Raw genomic sequence first — 14,022 nt, 5'->3', positions numbered from 1 at the left:
CAGCTTTTTAGATGAAAGAGAGCAGGTGATGTGCTTATGACCATATTTGTAAAGGTATTTTAGGCATCTAAGATGTAACTACAGCCTAACTCCCACTGAAATAAAGCCTAACTTCTACTGAAACCAATGGGAGTTGGGTACCAAAGTGCTTGTGAAAATTCCAATAGGCATCTTATCTGTATTTTTACATGCTTTTAGGTACCCTTACTCCTTTACATATCAAGTCCCTAGTGAGAAGTTATTCTTTCGACCTCCCTCACTCTCTGATGCTTCCAGCTAATTGGCTGTCAGTTGGACAGCACTTGGATGAAAGAGGAAAAGGAGACTTCCAGGCCTAAAAGACCAATGCATTGGAGCAAAAAGACTTTGTAAAGATAAGAGTTTTGAGAGGCCAGCGCTATATTCTTTTCACACCCAAACTCCCCCTGACTTCAGCAGGGTTTTGGATGCAAAAAGAAAGCAGAATCATTCCATAATTCTGAACACTATAAACATAAAGGCCCAGATCCTCAGATGTATTTAGGCTTCTAACTTACATTGAAATCAATGGGAATTAAGTGCCTAGATACCTTTGAGTAACAGAGTGAGAAAGTCTGCACATATAGCATCTCGTTAAATGATTATGGCATTTTTGATAGGTTAAACTTTAGAGGCTTTAATTTACCTGTATTCTTGTGACCCTGTTACTTATCCCCACTTGTGTTATACTATGGATCATACATGTGGTTTGTTTGGATTCTATTTTATAACTTGGAGTTGAGGATTTTTTGTAATTAGTTTATTCTTTGTTTGCTTTATAATGCTTTGGCAGTCATATAGTAGTTTTGTGTTTTTAATTAATTATTGTTATTATAATTACTGCATGTTTAATTAAGTAGCATCCCAATGGTTTTGGGAGGGGACACTTTATAAAATATATTATTTATATTTAATTTTCTAATACAATTTTTTAAACACACACACACAAATCTCTTCTTGAGCCTTACCCCATTCAAGTCAATTGCAAAATTCCGATTGACTTTAATGGATGCAGATCAAACCACTAATCATCACCATGGTATCTGTAGGGGCATATCTCCCTCTGAAAACCCACTGTAAACCAAAAGGTACATCATCATTCTCTCATCTTCAGCTGAGTAAACTACTAAAAGACAAAGATAAAATGAATCCATATTTCAAACATATAATAATTCAAGTTAGAGGAATATTAGATAACTACTTTGGAGTGTGTTAATCCATTCACTAAAGATTAAAATGGAATCCAGGTACGCTTCCTATTGACCAGAAATGCAAAAGAATAGTAAAAGGTGATTGAGTATATTATTGCAACTAATGTTCTTCTAGTCTGTATCTGTGTAAAGACAGAGCTATGCAGAGGAGCAGCTTGGGAGCTGCTTTCTGGTAGACAAGAATGAGCTGTTTGGTATACGGTCTGATTGTCTCCAAATCCTCTCTATTGTTCTTGGACATGTTTTTAAATTTATTTTGTCTTGTTCTATTTTATGGAAATCTAAGTGGCTGCTTTGTAATTCTTCAATACTCAACAAAGATCAATCACATCACATCACAACTGCGGCATGTTTCTGCTCTAGAAACCACAAAAGCCATTTTCCATATTTATAATGAAACAATGAGCTTTGGCAACTACACCTGGGCACCATCTATGCATTTGCCTGTACAAAGCAATATACAGCTTGTTGGAAATTTGAGAAAGTTCACAATATCATTCCAGTGAACACCACAGGCCAAACTGGCACTGATATACTACACCACAGCTGGATACATTGGAAGAAAATAAACAATTAGATCAAGCTCCTCACTGTAGTAGCTGAGCTTGAGAAAGAAAAATGCAGCATTGCTCTCAGCAATTGCAACTCCAGATTTCAATAGACTTGCATACACATATATTAGGACTGCATATGGCCACCCGCCTGTGTCATTCCTTCTCCTCCATTGTCTAAGGAAACATTTCAACAATAACTGGTTCAAAAAGCACTAAGGAATTCCACACAGGTAGATTGGAGGAAGTGATCTGTCGACCTGTATAGCCTCCTCCCTATAGTCGGAATACCTAAGCTCTGGAGCACTTCCTGTGTCTGTTTAATCCTGATCCAAAGCAGTGTATTTCCCACACCCAGGGAAGGGATGGCAATGTAACGATAATCTGGTGCAGTGCTGTGGTTCAAACCAATCGCCTGTCCTGGAGGACTCACAGTCAGTGGGCATATTACTCCCTCTTTCTGCAGCTCTGGGAGGATTCCCCCCTCTAGTGTCTTGCTCTGCAGAAATCCATTCAAACAAAAAGAGCTGAACAAAGTTTAGCTCACAAATTATACTGAGCACTGACATAGTACTTCTCACGGAGAGATCTCAAAGTGTGTTAAACCCTGGGTAAATATAATTATCCTCATTCTACAGAAGGGTACACTGAGGCACAGTGAGCTGAAGGGACTTGCTCAAGGTCACACAGCAAGTCAGGGGCACAGCCTGACTCCCAATCTCCTCCTCTAAACTCTGTGAGTGTATATTACCCACCCCGGTGGTTAATATTAATTACTACCCAGTTGTGCATAAATTATTTGCAGTGTATTAAGTGCAAAGCGAAAACACCTGAGCTGATGATATCACCGGCCTGAACAGGGGACGTAGGGTGCTTGGGTATCCACCGAGCCCCCAGTGGCGTCCCACACTGTAGGCGGTAAGGCAGCTGCACTGCAGACCCAGCTGCACTAGCTAGATGACGCCCCGGGAGCTGCTGCCAGGTGTCAGGCACCTGCACCGGCGCTGCATGGAGCGAGCATCTGCGAGAGCCAGAGCGCAGGCGGGCGCCCAGAGCACCTGAGCAAACGCTCCCTACTTAACGGGCCGGCAAAAGCGAACACGCCAGCCACCCGCTGCAGGGAATTAGCCACAGATCTGCAAAGAGCCTCGCAAACTTGAGAGGTTTGCCCGGGGGAGACAGACCGATGGAGGCTGCCCGAGAAAGAACGGGAACTTGACCCAAACACCACTCTCCCGCTGCAACCCAGCCCCAGATCAGCTCATTCAACGATCTGTGTTCAGGCCGCCCAGGGATAAACTCCAGATCAGCTTATGCGATGGTTGCTGCGTGTAGCTTGCTAGCGGGTTAGTTACCCGCAGACCTGCCTGGAGATCAATCCATCTATTGAATCGAGGCTGTCGATGAGCGTCTCCATTTAACTTTTCTTGTCGTGGACAAACCCCCAACTCTAGATGCACCGTGGGTCATTTCCCCCAATAGGAACTGCCCGCGGCTGAGCGATTGAACGAACAGCGCAAAGCCCTCTGGAAGGGGGAAAACATAGGGGAGGATTTTACACGTGGATCTGCCATGCTGCTTTGCAGCCTCCACCTTCGATTAGTCTCCGAGCTGCCCCGGTGACAAGCCAGAGGAGACTCACCTCCCTTGCTCACTATACCCCCAAAATCACAGCCTGCCCCGCCCCTGGTTGGGGAGCAGCACAGTCAGCAGCATCCCGACTCCCTTTTTCCAGCCCCTCTTCAGTCCCACCTAGCCCTCTGCTGGTCCAAGCCGCGGGACGCCGCTTTACACCGGCTCCCGTCTGGACGCTCGCTGACCTGCCCGCCGCCACTCGTGCTCGGCGCGCCGGTAGCCACACGCCGGGGCCGTGTCTGAGCCCGTCCGAGCCCCGGGAGACGCGCCCCCTGTGGGGCCAGCCCTGAAAGGAGCCCGCGGAGCCGCACGGTACCTGCCCGGGGGTGTCGCCGCCGCAGTAGGAAGCTGGTCCCGGGAGGGAGACGCTGTGACTCCGATAAGAGCCGCTGGCCCTTCTTCGCCTTTGCACGTAGCAGCTGCTCTCCGCAGCCCGGGAGCAGAGGGCGCTGCTGGCCGCTCCCCGCCAGGCAGAGGTTGCTCCGCTTGAGCGTGACGCGACTCCGGTGTCCCCCTGCGGCTGCCGCGGCTCTTCACGGGCCGTTCGGAGCGGCGAAGTTTCCTCCTTCCATCACCGCCCCCGCTCCCCCGCCCTCGCACACTCCCACCGACCCTCGGGCGAGTTGGCTGGAGTTCCCGCACACGCCTCGCCCCACGCGCCAGCGAGCGCGCACAGGCGCCGCAGCAGGTCCCAGGGGGTGGCCTGGCTGGCCAGCAGCAGGCAGCTGTGGGTTAAGTGAAAGGGCTTTGCAAACACGCCCTGGCAGGTGCCACCCAGCCCGAGTCCTAGAGCTGCCGGCCAACGGGCAGCATCCCTGCACTGGAGGGCACTGTGCTCCTGTAATACTGACAGACCCCAGTGGTAGGGAGGCAAGGATCTAGCCTGGGACCTCTGGAGTTAAATGCATGTGCGTCTACTGCATGAGCTAACCGCTGGCCCTCGGCTGCAGCGGACTCATTAATCTCTAAGAGGTCTGGATGCAACTGAAGGGGACAAAACACCACACCCAAGAGGTGTGTGAGTTATACTCACAGGGTCATTGGCCAGGTCCCAGGGTGGGACAGGAGCTAGATATTGCACACAATGCCAGAACCATCATGGGCAGGGGCATTGGGCATGAAAACTTAGGTGGCACCTAGCTGCATTGCTCGGGGCTGTGAAAAATTTCAGCACTGTAGTCCGGCAGACCTAACCCCTGGTGTAGAAGGGTTAGAGCAACAGCAGGATTCTTCTCTCAAGCTACCTACCATCTCTCAGAGAGATGGATTCTCTGTATCATTGGAAAAAAACCCTTCCGGCAATGCAGGGAGCAGCCTTAAGCGGCACAGCTGCAGCTTCATAGCAGTGCTGCTGTAGCTTAGATATACCCCGAGCCACAACGTATCATAGAATCATAGAACTGGAAGGGACCTTGAGAGGTCATCTAGTCCAGTCCCCTGCACTCAAGGCAGGACTAAGTATTATCTGACCACCCCTGACAGGTGTTTGTCCAACCTGCTCTTAAAAATCTCCAATGATGGAGATTCCACCGCCTCCCTAGGCAATTTATTCCAGTGCTTAACCACTCTGACAGAAAGTTTTTCCTAATGTCTAACTTAAACCACCCCTGCTGCAATTTAAGACCATTGCTTCTTGTTCTGTCCTCAGAGGTTAAGAAGAACAGTTTCTCTCTCTCCTTGTAACAACTTTTTATGTACTTGAAAACTATTATGTCCCCTCTCAGTCTTCTCTTCTCCAGACTAAACAAACCCGATTTTATTTAATCTTCCCTCAGAGGTCATGTTTTCTAGACCTTTAATCATTTTTGTTGCTCTTCTCTGGACTTTCTCCAATTTCTCTATATCTTTCCTGAAATGTGGTTCCCAGAACTGGACACAATACTCCAGTTGAGGGCTAATCAGTGTGGAGTAGAACGGAGGAATTACTTCTCGTGTCTTGCTTACAATACTCCTGCTTATACATCCCAGAATGATGTTTCCTTTTTTTCCAACAGAGTTACACTGTTGACTCATATTTAGCTTGTGATCCACTATGACCCCCAGAGCCCTTTCTGCGGTACTCCTTCCTAGACAGTCATTTCCCATTTTGCATATGTGCAACTGATTGTTCCTTCCCACTTTGCATTTGTCCTTATTGAATTTCATACTATTTACTTCAGATCATTTCTCCAGTTTGTCCAGATCATTTTGAATTTTAATTCTATCCTCCAAAGCATTTGCAACCCCTCCTAGCTTGGTATCATCTGCAAACTTCATAAGTGTAGTCTCTGTGCCATTATTTAAATCCTTGATGAAGATATTGAACAGAACTGGACCCAGAACTGATCCCTGCGGAACCCCACTTGTTATGCTCTTCCAGCATGGCTGTGAATCAGGCAGCCCCAGGTTCACTAAGGAGCATTACACACCAGACACAAGAGCCATTCCCACTGATGTGGACCCAGGGCCTGCACCTATTTGGTAGTGGATCCTGCAGCCAGTGAATGGAAACAGAATAAGAAGGCAAGATGTCCATGCTGTCTGAATTGGGCAAAAGGAGATGGGCAGTTGCCTATAACTAGAGTTGCTCAGACTGAGTAGCTGATTTCAGCTCAACAGTAGTAGACAGGGGTAGATCTGAGCCCCAGCCCCCTTCCCCACAAGAACATAAGAACAGGCATACTGGGTCAGACCAAAGATCCATCTAGTCCAGTATCCTGTTTTCTGACAGTGACCAATGCCAAGTGCCCCAGGGAATGAACAGGTAATCATCAAGTGATCCATTTCCTGTCACTCATTCCCAGCTTCTGACAAACAGAGGCTAGGGACACCATCCGTGCCCATTCTGGCTAATAGCAATTGATGGACTTACCCAGGAGCAGCGCCAGGGTTTCTGGCGCCCTAAGCAGAATTTGGGGGGTGGCATTTTGTGTGCTCCCCAGGGGGCGCACAGGAGCTTCTGGTTCCGCTCCCATCACGCTACCGAAGGACCCCCCTCCAAAATGCCGCAGGCGACAGCGGCAGTCATTGAGCTGCTCAGTTGCCCGCTGCTGTTTCCCGTGGCACGTCGGCAGAAGGCCTTTCTTCAGGGGCACGACGGGAGCGAAACCGGAAGCTCCTGTGTGCCCCGGGGAGTGCACAAAATGCCGCCCTCTGAATCCTGGTGCCCTAGGCGACCGCCTACGGTCGCCTAATGGAAGCGCCGGCCCTGGACCTACCCTCCATGAATATAGCTAGTTCTTTTTTGAACTCTGTTATAGTCTTGGCCTTCACAACATCCTTTGGCAAAGAGTTCCACAGGCTGACTGTGTGTTCTGTGAATAAAATACTTCCTTTTGTTTTTTTAAACCTGTTACCTATTAAATTTCATTTGGGGTCCCTAAGGTCTTGTGTTATAAGAATATCACTTCCTTATTTACTTTCTCCACACCAGTCATGATTTTATACAACTCTATCATATCCCTCATTTGGCGTCTCTTTTCCAAGCTGAAAAGTCCTAGTCTTATTAATCTCTCCTCATATAGACGCTGTTCCATAACTCTAATCATTTTTCTTGCCCTTTTCTGAACCTTTTCCAATATATCTTTTTTTTGAGATGGGGCAACCTCATCTGCATGCAATATTTGATATAGCAATATGATATTTTCTGTCTTATTATCTATCCCTTTCTTAATGATTCCCAATATTCTGTTTGCTTTGTTGACTGCTGCTGCACATTAAGTGGATGTTTTCAGAGAACTATCCACAGTGACCCCAAAATCTTTGAGTGGTAACAGCTAATTTAGATCCCATCATTATATATGTATAGTTGGGATTATGTTTTCCAATGTGCATTACTTTGCATTTATTCACATTGAATTTCATCTGCCATTTTGTTGCCCAGTCACTCAGTTTTGAGAGATCCTTATGTAGCTCTTCACAGTCTGCCTGGGATTTAACTGTCTTGAGTAGTTTTGTATCATCTGCAAATTATTTCACCTCACTGTTTGCCATTTTTTTCACACACTTTTGTTGTTGCTGTTGTTGTTCGTTTGTTTTTGGTCCTTGGAATGTACTACATCAGTGGTTCCCCAACCTTTTCATTCTGCAGACCACGTCCTCAGAGAGAACTCCCCTCATGGAGCCACCCTCTCACCCCAAACCGTCTTCCCAACACTTGGCTCTCAAAATATGTCATTCTGTGGCTGGCCAGGAAGAGCCTCACAGACCACAGGTTGAGAACAGTTGTATAGACTTCATGGATAGTATCAAAACATTTCCCAGGCAGGACATCCTTCTCCCAGATTGGCTTTATTCACTTTCCGGAAACTCACATTGACAATTTCCAGTTGGCAACTGTTTTTTGGAACAAATCAATGGGTCCTCCAGTAAAAAACAAGGGACCAGTTAAAGAAGTCTAATGCAATATACAGGAAATTTCCACTAGGACGACACTCCAACAAAATTCTACTCTTAGTTACACTAGTGCCGCTTCAGTACTTTGGGCTGTATGGGTGGAAAAGAGGGCAGAATTGGACCTATATCTGCATTTTAAATGGTCCCTTTATTGCTGAAAGGCACCTTGATATATATATCTTGATTTTAATACCAAGTTTCTCATCATGGTATCTGATATGATGGTAATGTTATTGTAAGCTCTTTGGGACAAGGAGAATATTTTTGTTGCGTGTGTGTGTGTACAGCGGTCAGCAGAGTGACATCCTGGTCCATACCTGGATCACCGAGCTGCTACTATAATAAGAATAAATAAATTATATTAGCATTTAGAGAGAGCTGGCTGGCTGGGACACTAGGCCTTACACAGAGAAAACCCGTCCCTACTTCATAGAGCTGGTGTTAAATTCTTCACAAAGGTAGCATGGTTTAAGGAATGATTTGAAGGAAGGTTGTTCAGTGAACAAGGGAGCATAAAGAATGCCAAACAATAAGTGGGTTTCTTTTGTTTGGTTGGTTTTTTTGCTGCTTTAAGGGCTGCAAAAATGGATTTCATACCTTGTTTCCTCCTTTAAATGGTTTGGAAAATACAGATGATCTCATCGCAAAAACAGTCTTCACGCTGATCAGCCTTGCTTTAACCACTTGCCAGCCCCTAGTGTTAGGATCCCAACAAGAGCAGTCAGGGCCAAAGGTCAGAGCAGGGGAAAACCTAAGGCTGGGAGTAATAGAGGGGTTCATAGTTAGGTGCAGGCCAGTGTCGATACCAAGGGTCAGAGTCTGAATCAGGTTTCAGTGTTCAAGTCAGGAGGCAAAGTCCAAATCAAGCCAGGAATTCAAGGGCAAGGAGCACAAATGGTCATGGCAGCTACAGAAGATCCACACTGTTGCCTGGACACCTCCTGGAATGACCTTTGGTTTATATAGGGCAGGGAGCCAATCAAGTGCCATGAGGCTGCTGTCTGTCAACCCCTTGAAGTAGAACTTCCCATGGACCGTGTCCGCAGCAGGTCATGGCAAATGGAGCACAAGTTGGTTACACCTGCTACTAGTAGCCTGGAGCTGTCAGTTGCCTGGTAGTGCTACACACCTGCTCTCTAGACCTGTGGGGCCTTACACCTGGCAAGTCAGAATATCATAGTGGTTTATACAATGCAAGTCAGAAGTATTTTTAATCCATGGAGATTAACTCTTGTCCTCCCAGATCCTCCCAATCAGATTAACTCTTGCCATCCCAACCAGATTCTAGATGAATGTCCAGTAAATTACAAGTAACTGCCCTCATCCAACAGACAATACTCAGTGAAGAAGAAATGGGGATCCTACAGGACTGACAAAGGCAAAATTGCCACTTATTTTTATGAGTGATTTGCCTCCATCAGAACTATAGGACTGGACTCGAGGTTGCTCTCAAAATGTCTGGTCCTGCAAGGGATCAAGTATCCCTGAGTGGTGCCAGACACCATCCACATGTGTTATAATCAATGGAAATGGAGAGCACTCAGAAATTCTTAGGATCTGTCTCAAATATAGAACTATTTCAGATGAGAGACCAAAAAAAAAAAAAAAAAAAGGTAGCACGAAGAGTCTCCTTTCTCATTTCTGAACACAGCCTGCGTTCTCTGTGTATTATAAAATAAAATCATTTGGAACTGGTTTTCTTACTTTCTTTTCCTCTTGTGGTTCATTAGAAGAAGATTTCTGAAATCTAATAGAATCAATATGTTCAATGTTTCACAAAAATTTTGTGCTAAAATACGTGATAAAATAAGTAGTCCATATATTTATTAAAGCAGATGAAGCCAAGGTGCCCTCTTGTGGCTATTTGACAATGTGTAAAAGATGTGAATATTAAATAATAACTGTCTTTTCTGTATAGAGTGACCATGTCTTTGTCTTCTATAAGTTAGGCATGGCTGTAAAACTACTGGCAAGGTTACATAAGGTCACACCTTAGAAGCAGAATGAAAAGACACATTCATTGTCCACACAGAGTATCTTTTTTAGGATCAGATAGTACAAAATGTTCAGTTAGTCAGCATGGTATTTTAAACTACTGGTGTTCACAAAATCTCACAGCGGGCCTACAAATGTCCTTACCCATTATGGCAGATTTCCCCAAATACACTGCAAATGGCTGAAGATTCCATAGCTGGAAATTTGCAGGGGAGAGGATGTTCTCTGAAGGAAAACTAACAGGTAAGCTCCATGGGTTCCTGCATACATGAGAAAAAAATGTATACTAGTTTCTTTGAGACCCTTTGGGTTGAATTCCTCAGTCTGATACACCCAGACAACCCATCAAACTTCATACAAGTCAGTCTCTCATGTAACAATGGTTCAAGCAGAAGGAAGAGTGAGTTAGGTGCTCAGAAAGGTCTTTTAAAAAAGTAAAAAATTGAGTAAAAGATAAGCAATTATTTATTTGGTCATGACAATGGTTACAATGGAAATATTTACCTACAGCATGACTGTTGGGTGCCACTATGCTATTAGCATTTATGTTTACACAGAGCTCCATTACAGTATTACTATTTCTTCTATACTGAAGATGTATACAGCACTCTGCAATGGGTCAAAAGAGCCAAAGAAATTCTCTGGCCTGAATATCTTGCGATCTAAGAGTCAGACCCAATACCCATTGAAGTCAATGAGAGTCTTTCCATTTCCTACAGTGGGTACTGGATTTGGCCCACTAGGGTCATGTACAACATAGAGCAGAGTGAGCTGGACTGTGGAGGAAGATACAGCATGTGGAGTCACACCTAATGAAGGAGTCAGCATAAAAAGACCTCATGAAAGTCATAGGTTTTAAAGGGGGATCTGAAGGAAGGGCAGTAATGCTAGTATTAAATTACATTGTCTTCTTTCAGTCCCTCCCAGAGTAAGGGCATCTTACTGCTCTGAGAGTTACAGTTCAGTCCCGGTTTCCTCGATCCAGCGGGGAAGGAAACGAACACAGCTCTTTTCCAGGCGCAGCTTATTTCTCCATCGTAGCTATGCTGGCCAGAGAGTCAAGGGGCAGAAAGAAGACTCTGCCCACTCTCACCCACATGCAGGACGAGGACTGGCAGCTGTGCAGAGGCTGTTTTACCCCTAGTGCTATTAACTGCGAGACAGGCACTCACGCAACAGAGTGCAGGGGCTATTTACTCCCCTGCACAGGTTCACAGCCACCATCATGATCAGGATTATCATTTGCCATGGGGCAAAGGGGGCAGTTGTCCTCCTAGAACTTGCCCTCCCTCAACTTTCATAGCTCTATAAACTCCACTCCCCACCCCTCCAACTTTGCAGGATATAATATAATCACGCGTAATGTTCTGTATGCTGACACAAGTTTGCCCCCTCTCCAGAATTTTTCTGAAATGATGCTGTTGACTGTGATCTGGTCCTTTGATTTCCGTATAATATAGCTTGAGCAAAACCTCCACCCTTGCTTTTAAGCAGCGGCTGTCAGAAGACCTTGATATCATTAATGGATTTCTTGGTGATTTTAAATATATTTATTGGTTTTTAATTTGGACTAAACATGTACATGCAAGTGCGGTGACATGGACAACTGAAATCCATTCTCCTAACCATTGGGGTACAGACATATTTGGGAAAGACACACAGAAGAGAGAACTTACAAATATATTCTGTTTTGGAATGTTTTTTATTTTATTTTTTTTTCACCTCTGTTTGCTCCTTAACTCTGTATTTCAGGTTTTACCTGGTCCAAAAAATATGATCAACAAGTAGCAGCAGACCTGGGAGATGATAGATAAGAATCCTCTAGGCATATCAAATTATTAAAAAATTCAGGAGTAAATTTCTGGTTGTAACACTAGGGGAAAAATCTGATTGAATATTAGAACTTATGAAGCTGTGTGCTTTACATTCACTAATTTATTATATTAGCACCCAGGGCCCCCAGCTTAGGGCTGAGTGCTATATGGCTGTCAGATAGAACATACTCCCTGACCCACTGACTTCACGTTCTTTAAAAGGAACAAGGTGCAAAGGGTATATGTAGAAAGAGAAGTCAAGGCTGACATTTAGGGTACATCTACTCTGAAACTGGAAGGTGTAATAGCTAGAGCACTAAAAATAAAAGTGCAGCTGCAGCAGCATGAGTGGTGAGAGGGGCTAGCTGCCCTGAGCATGTACTTAGGGGTTTGGACAGGATCCATACTTGGGGCAGCCAGCCTCTCCTACCAATATGGCTACACTTTTGTATTTAGCACACTAGCTCAATCAGAGCTAGCACGAATATGTCTGTTCGGGCTGGAAATTATATGTTACAATCCAGTGTGGACATACATGAAGCCTCACCTTCCCATTTAGGTGTCAAGTATCAGAGGGGTAGCCGTGTTAGTCTGGATCTGTAAAAGCAGCAGAGAATCCTGTGGCACCTTATAGACTAACAGACGTTTTGGAGCGTGAGCTTTCGTGGGTGAATACCACTTCGTCAGACGCAGGTAGTGAAATGTTCCAGGCAGGTATATATATGCTAGCAAGAAAGCTAGAGATAACGAGGTTAGTTCAGTCAGGAGGGAGGCCCTGTTTAGCAGTAGAGGTGTGAAACCCAAGGGAGGAGAAACTGGTTCGTAATTGGCAAGCCATTCACAGTCTTTGTTGATCCAGAGCTGATGTGTCAAAATTGGCAAATAACTGAAGCTCAGCAACGTTTCTCTTTTGAAGTCTGTCCGTGAATTTTTTGCTTGCAGGATGCCACCTTAGGTTGCTTAGTTGGCCAAGGGAGGTTGAATGCTCTTCCTACAGGTTTTGTATATTGCCATTCCTGATCTCTGATTGTGTCATTTAGTCTTTTCCGTAGTGATGTGTCGTTTTGGCCGATGTACATAGGCAGACGGGGCATTGCTGCATGATGATGGCGTTATTACATTGTGGACGTGCAGGTGAATGAACCAGTGATGGTATGCTGATCTGGTTAGTCCTAGATGTGCGCTGGTGAGATATGTGGGCAGGTTGCAATCGAGGTTTGTTTGCATGGATTGGTTCCTGAGCCTAGAGTTACGATGGTACGGTGTGCAGTTGCTGGTGAGAATACGTTTCAGGTGGGCAGGTTGTTCTGTGGGCAAGGATGGGCCTTGCACCCAAGATCCGTGAAAGTGTGGATCATTGGTCCAGGATGGTTGTAGATCCTGAATGATGCTTGGAGGGGTTTTAGCTGGGGGCTGTAAGTGATGGCCAGTGGATGTCCTGTTGGTTTCTTTCTTGGGTTTGTCTTGCAGTAGATGGCTTCTGGGTACACGTCTGGCATCTGTTGATGCTGTTTCCTAATTTCCATCGTGCGGGTATTGTAGTTTTGAGAATGCTGGGTGGAGATTTTGTAGGTGTTGGTCTCTGTCTGAGGGGTTAGAGCAGATGCGGTTGTACTCAAGTGCTTGGCTGTAACAATGGATCGTCGTGATGTTGCCCAGGATGGAAGCTGGAACATGAAGGTAGCCGTGCGTCTGTAGGTTTGATAAGAGTGGTGTATGTGACCATCACTTATTTGCCACGCGTGGTGTCTAGAAAGTGATCTCCTGTGTGAATTTGGTCCAGGCTGAGGTTTGATGGTGGGGTGGAAGTTGTTGAAATCGTGTGGAATTTTTCTAGAGTCTCCTTCCCATGGGTCCAGATGATGAAGATGTCATCAATGTAGCGTAGGTAGAGAAGGGGCGTGAGTAGACGAGAGCTGAGGAAGCGTTGTTCCAGGTCAGCCATAAAAATATTGGCGTATTGTGGGGCCATGCAGGTGCCCATAGCAGTGCCACTGATCTGGAGGTATATATTGTCATCATTTAGGGTATCAGTAAGGTAAAAATGGAAGAGTAACGGAGAGTTCTGCTTTGATGCTTAATGGACGGTCAGGTACCAATTTTTAGTCACAATAGAGCTGATCCGGAAATGGAATCCATTCAAATTCCACGGAAGTCAGTGGTATTTGACGGTGCTCATAGGATTGGGCCCAAATTAAGTTAAGCCACAGCAAATGTTTGGCCAGTTTCTTTGTGCATTCCTGTCTTCATTTGGGCCCAATTTTGTGCAAGGTTGTGCTCTTATGAGGTAAGCACTTGCAATTTCCATTGCCTTCAGTGAGAGCTAAAGGTGCTCAGCATATTTCAGAATAAGGCTCCAAACTGCCTTAGAACTATGGCCCCAGGAGCAGGAATTTTGTGCAATGATCAAAGGCAGAGTCTGAA

The 14,022-nt window shown here is 45.4% G+C and overlaps 1 protein-coding gene across 7 annotated transcripts in view; it reads right to left on the bottom strand.

The window, feature by feature from the left end:
- Positions 1–4,232, bottom strand: part of LOC116837266 (semaphorin-3D) — a 207,321-nt gene extending 203,089 nt beyond the window's left edge. The window contains exons 1-2 of one of the 7 annotated variants that reach the window (XM_075064398.1): positions 3,732–4,171; positions 987–1,092 (exon numbers count right to left, since the gene is read on the bottom strand). The gene's annotated coding sequence lies outside the window, so the exon portion shown is untranslated. Of the gene's footprint in view, positions 1–986; positions 1,093–3,422 lie in introns of all 7 variants that reach the window. The other 6 variants (XM_075064410.1, XM_075064375.1, XM_075064377.1 and 3 more) reach the window with 6 other exon arrangements.
- Positions 4,233–14,022: the final 9,790 nt, after the last annotated feature.

The sequence above is a fragment of the Chelonoidis abingdonii genome, chromosome 1 (genome assembly GCF_003597395.2).
Source record: "Chelonoidis abingdonii isolate Lonesome George chromosome 1, CheloAbing_2.0, whole genome shotgun sequence".
NCBI lineage: Eukaryota > Metazoa > Chordata > Testudines > Testudinidae > Chelonoidis > Chelonoidis abingdonii.
This window is presented reverse-complemented; position numbering and strand designations above follow the sequence as displayed.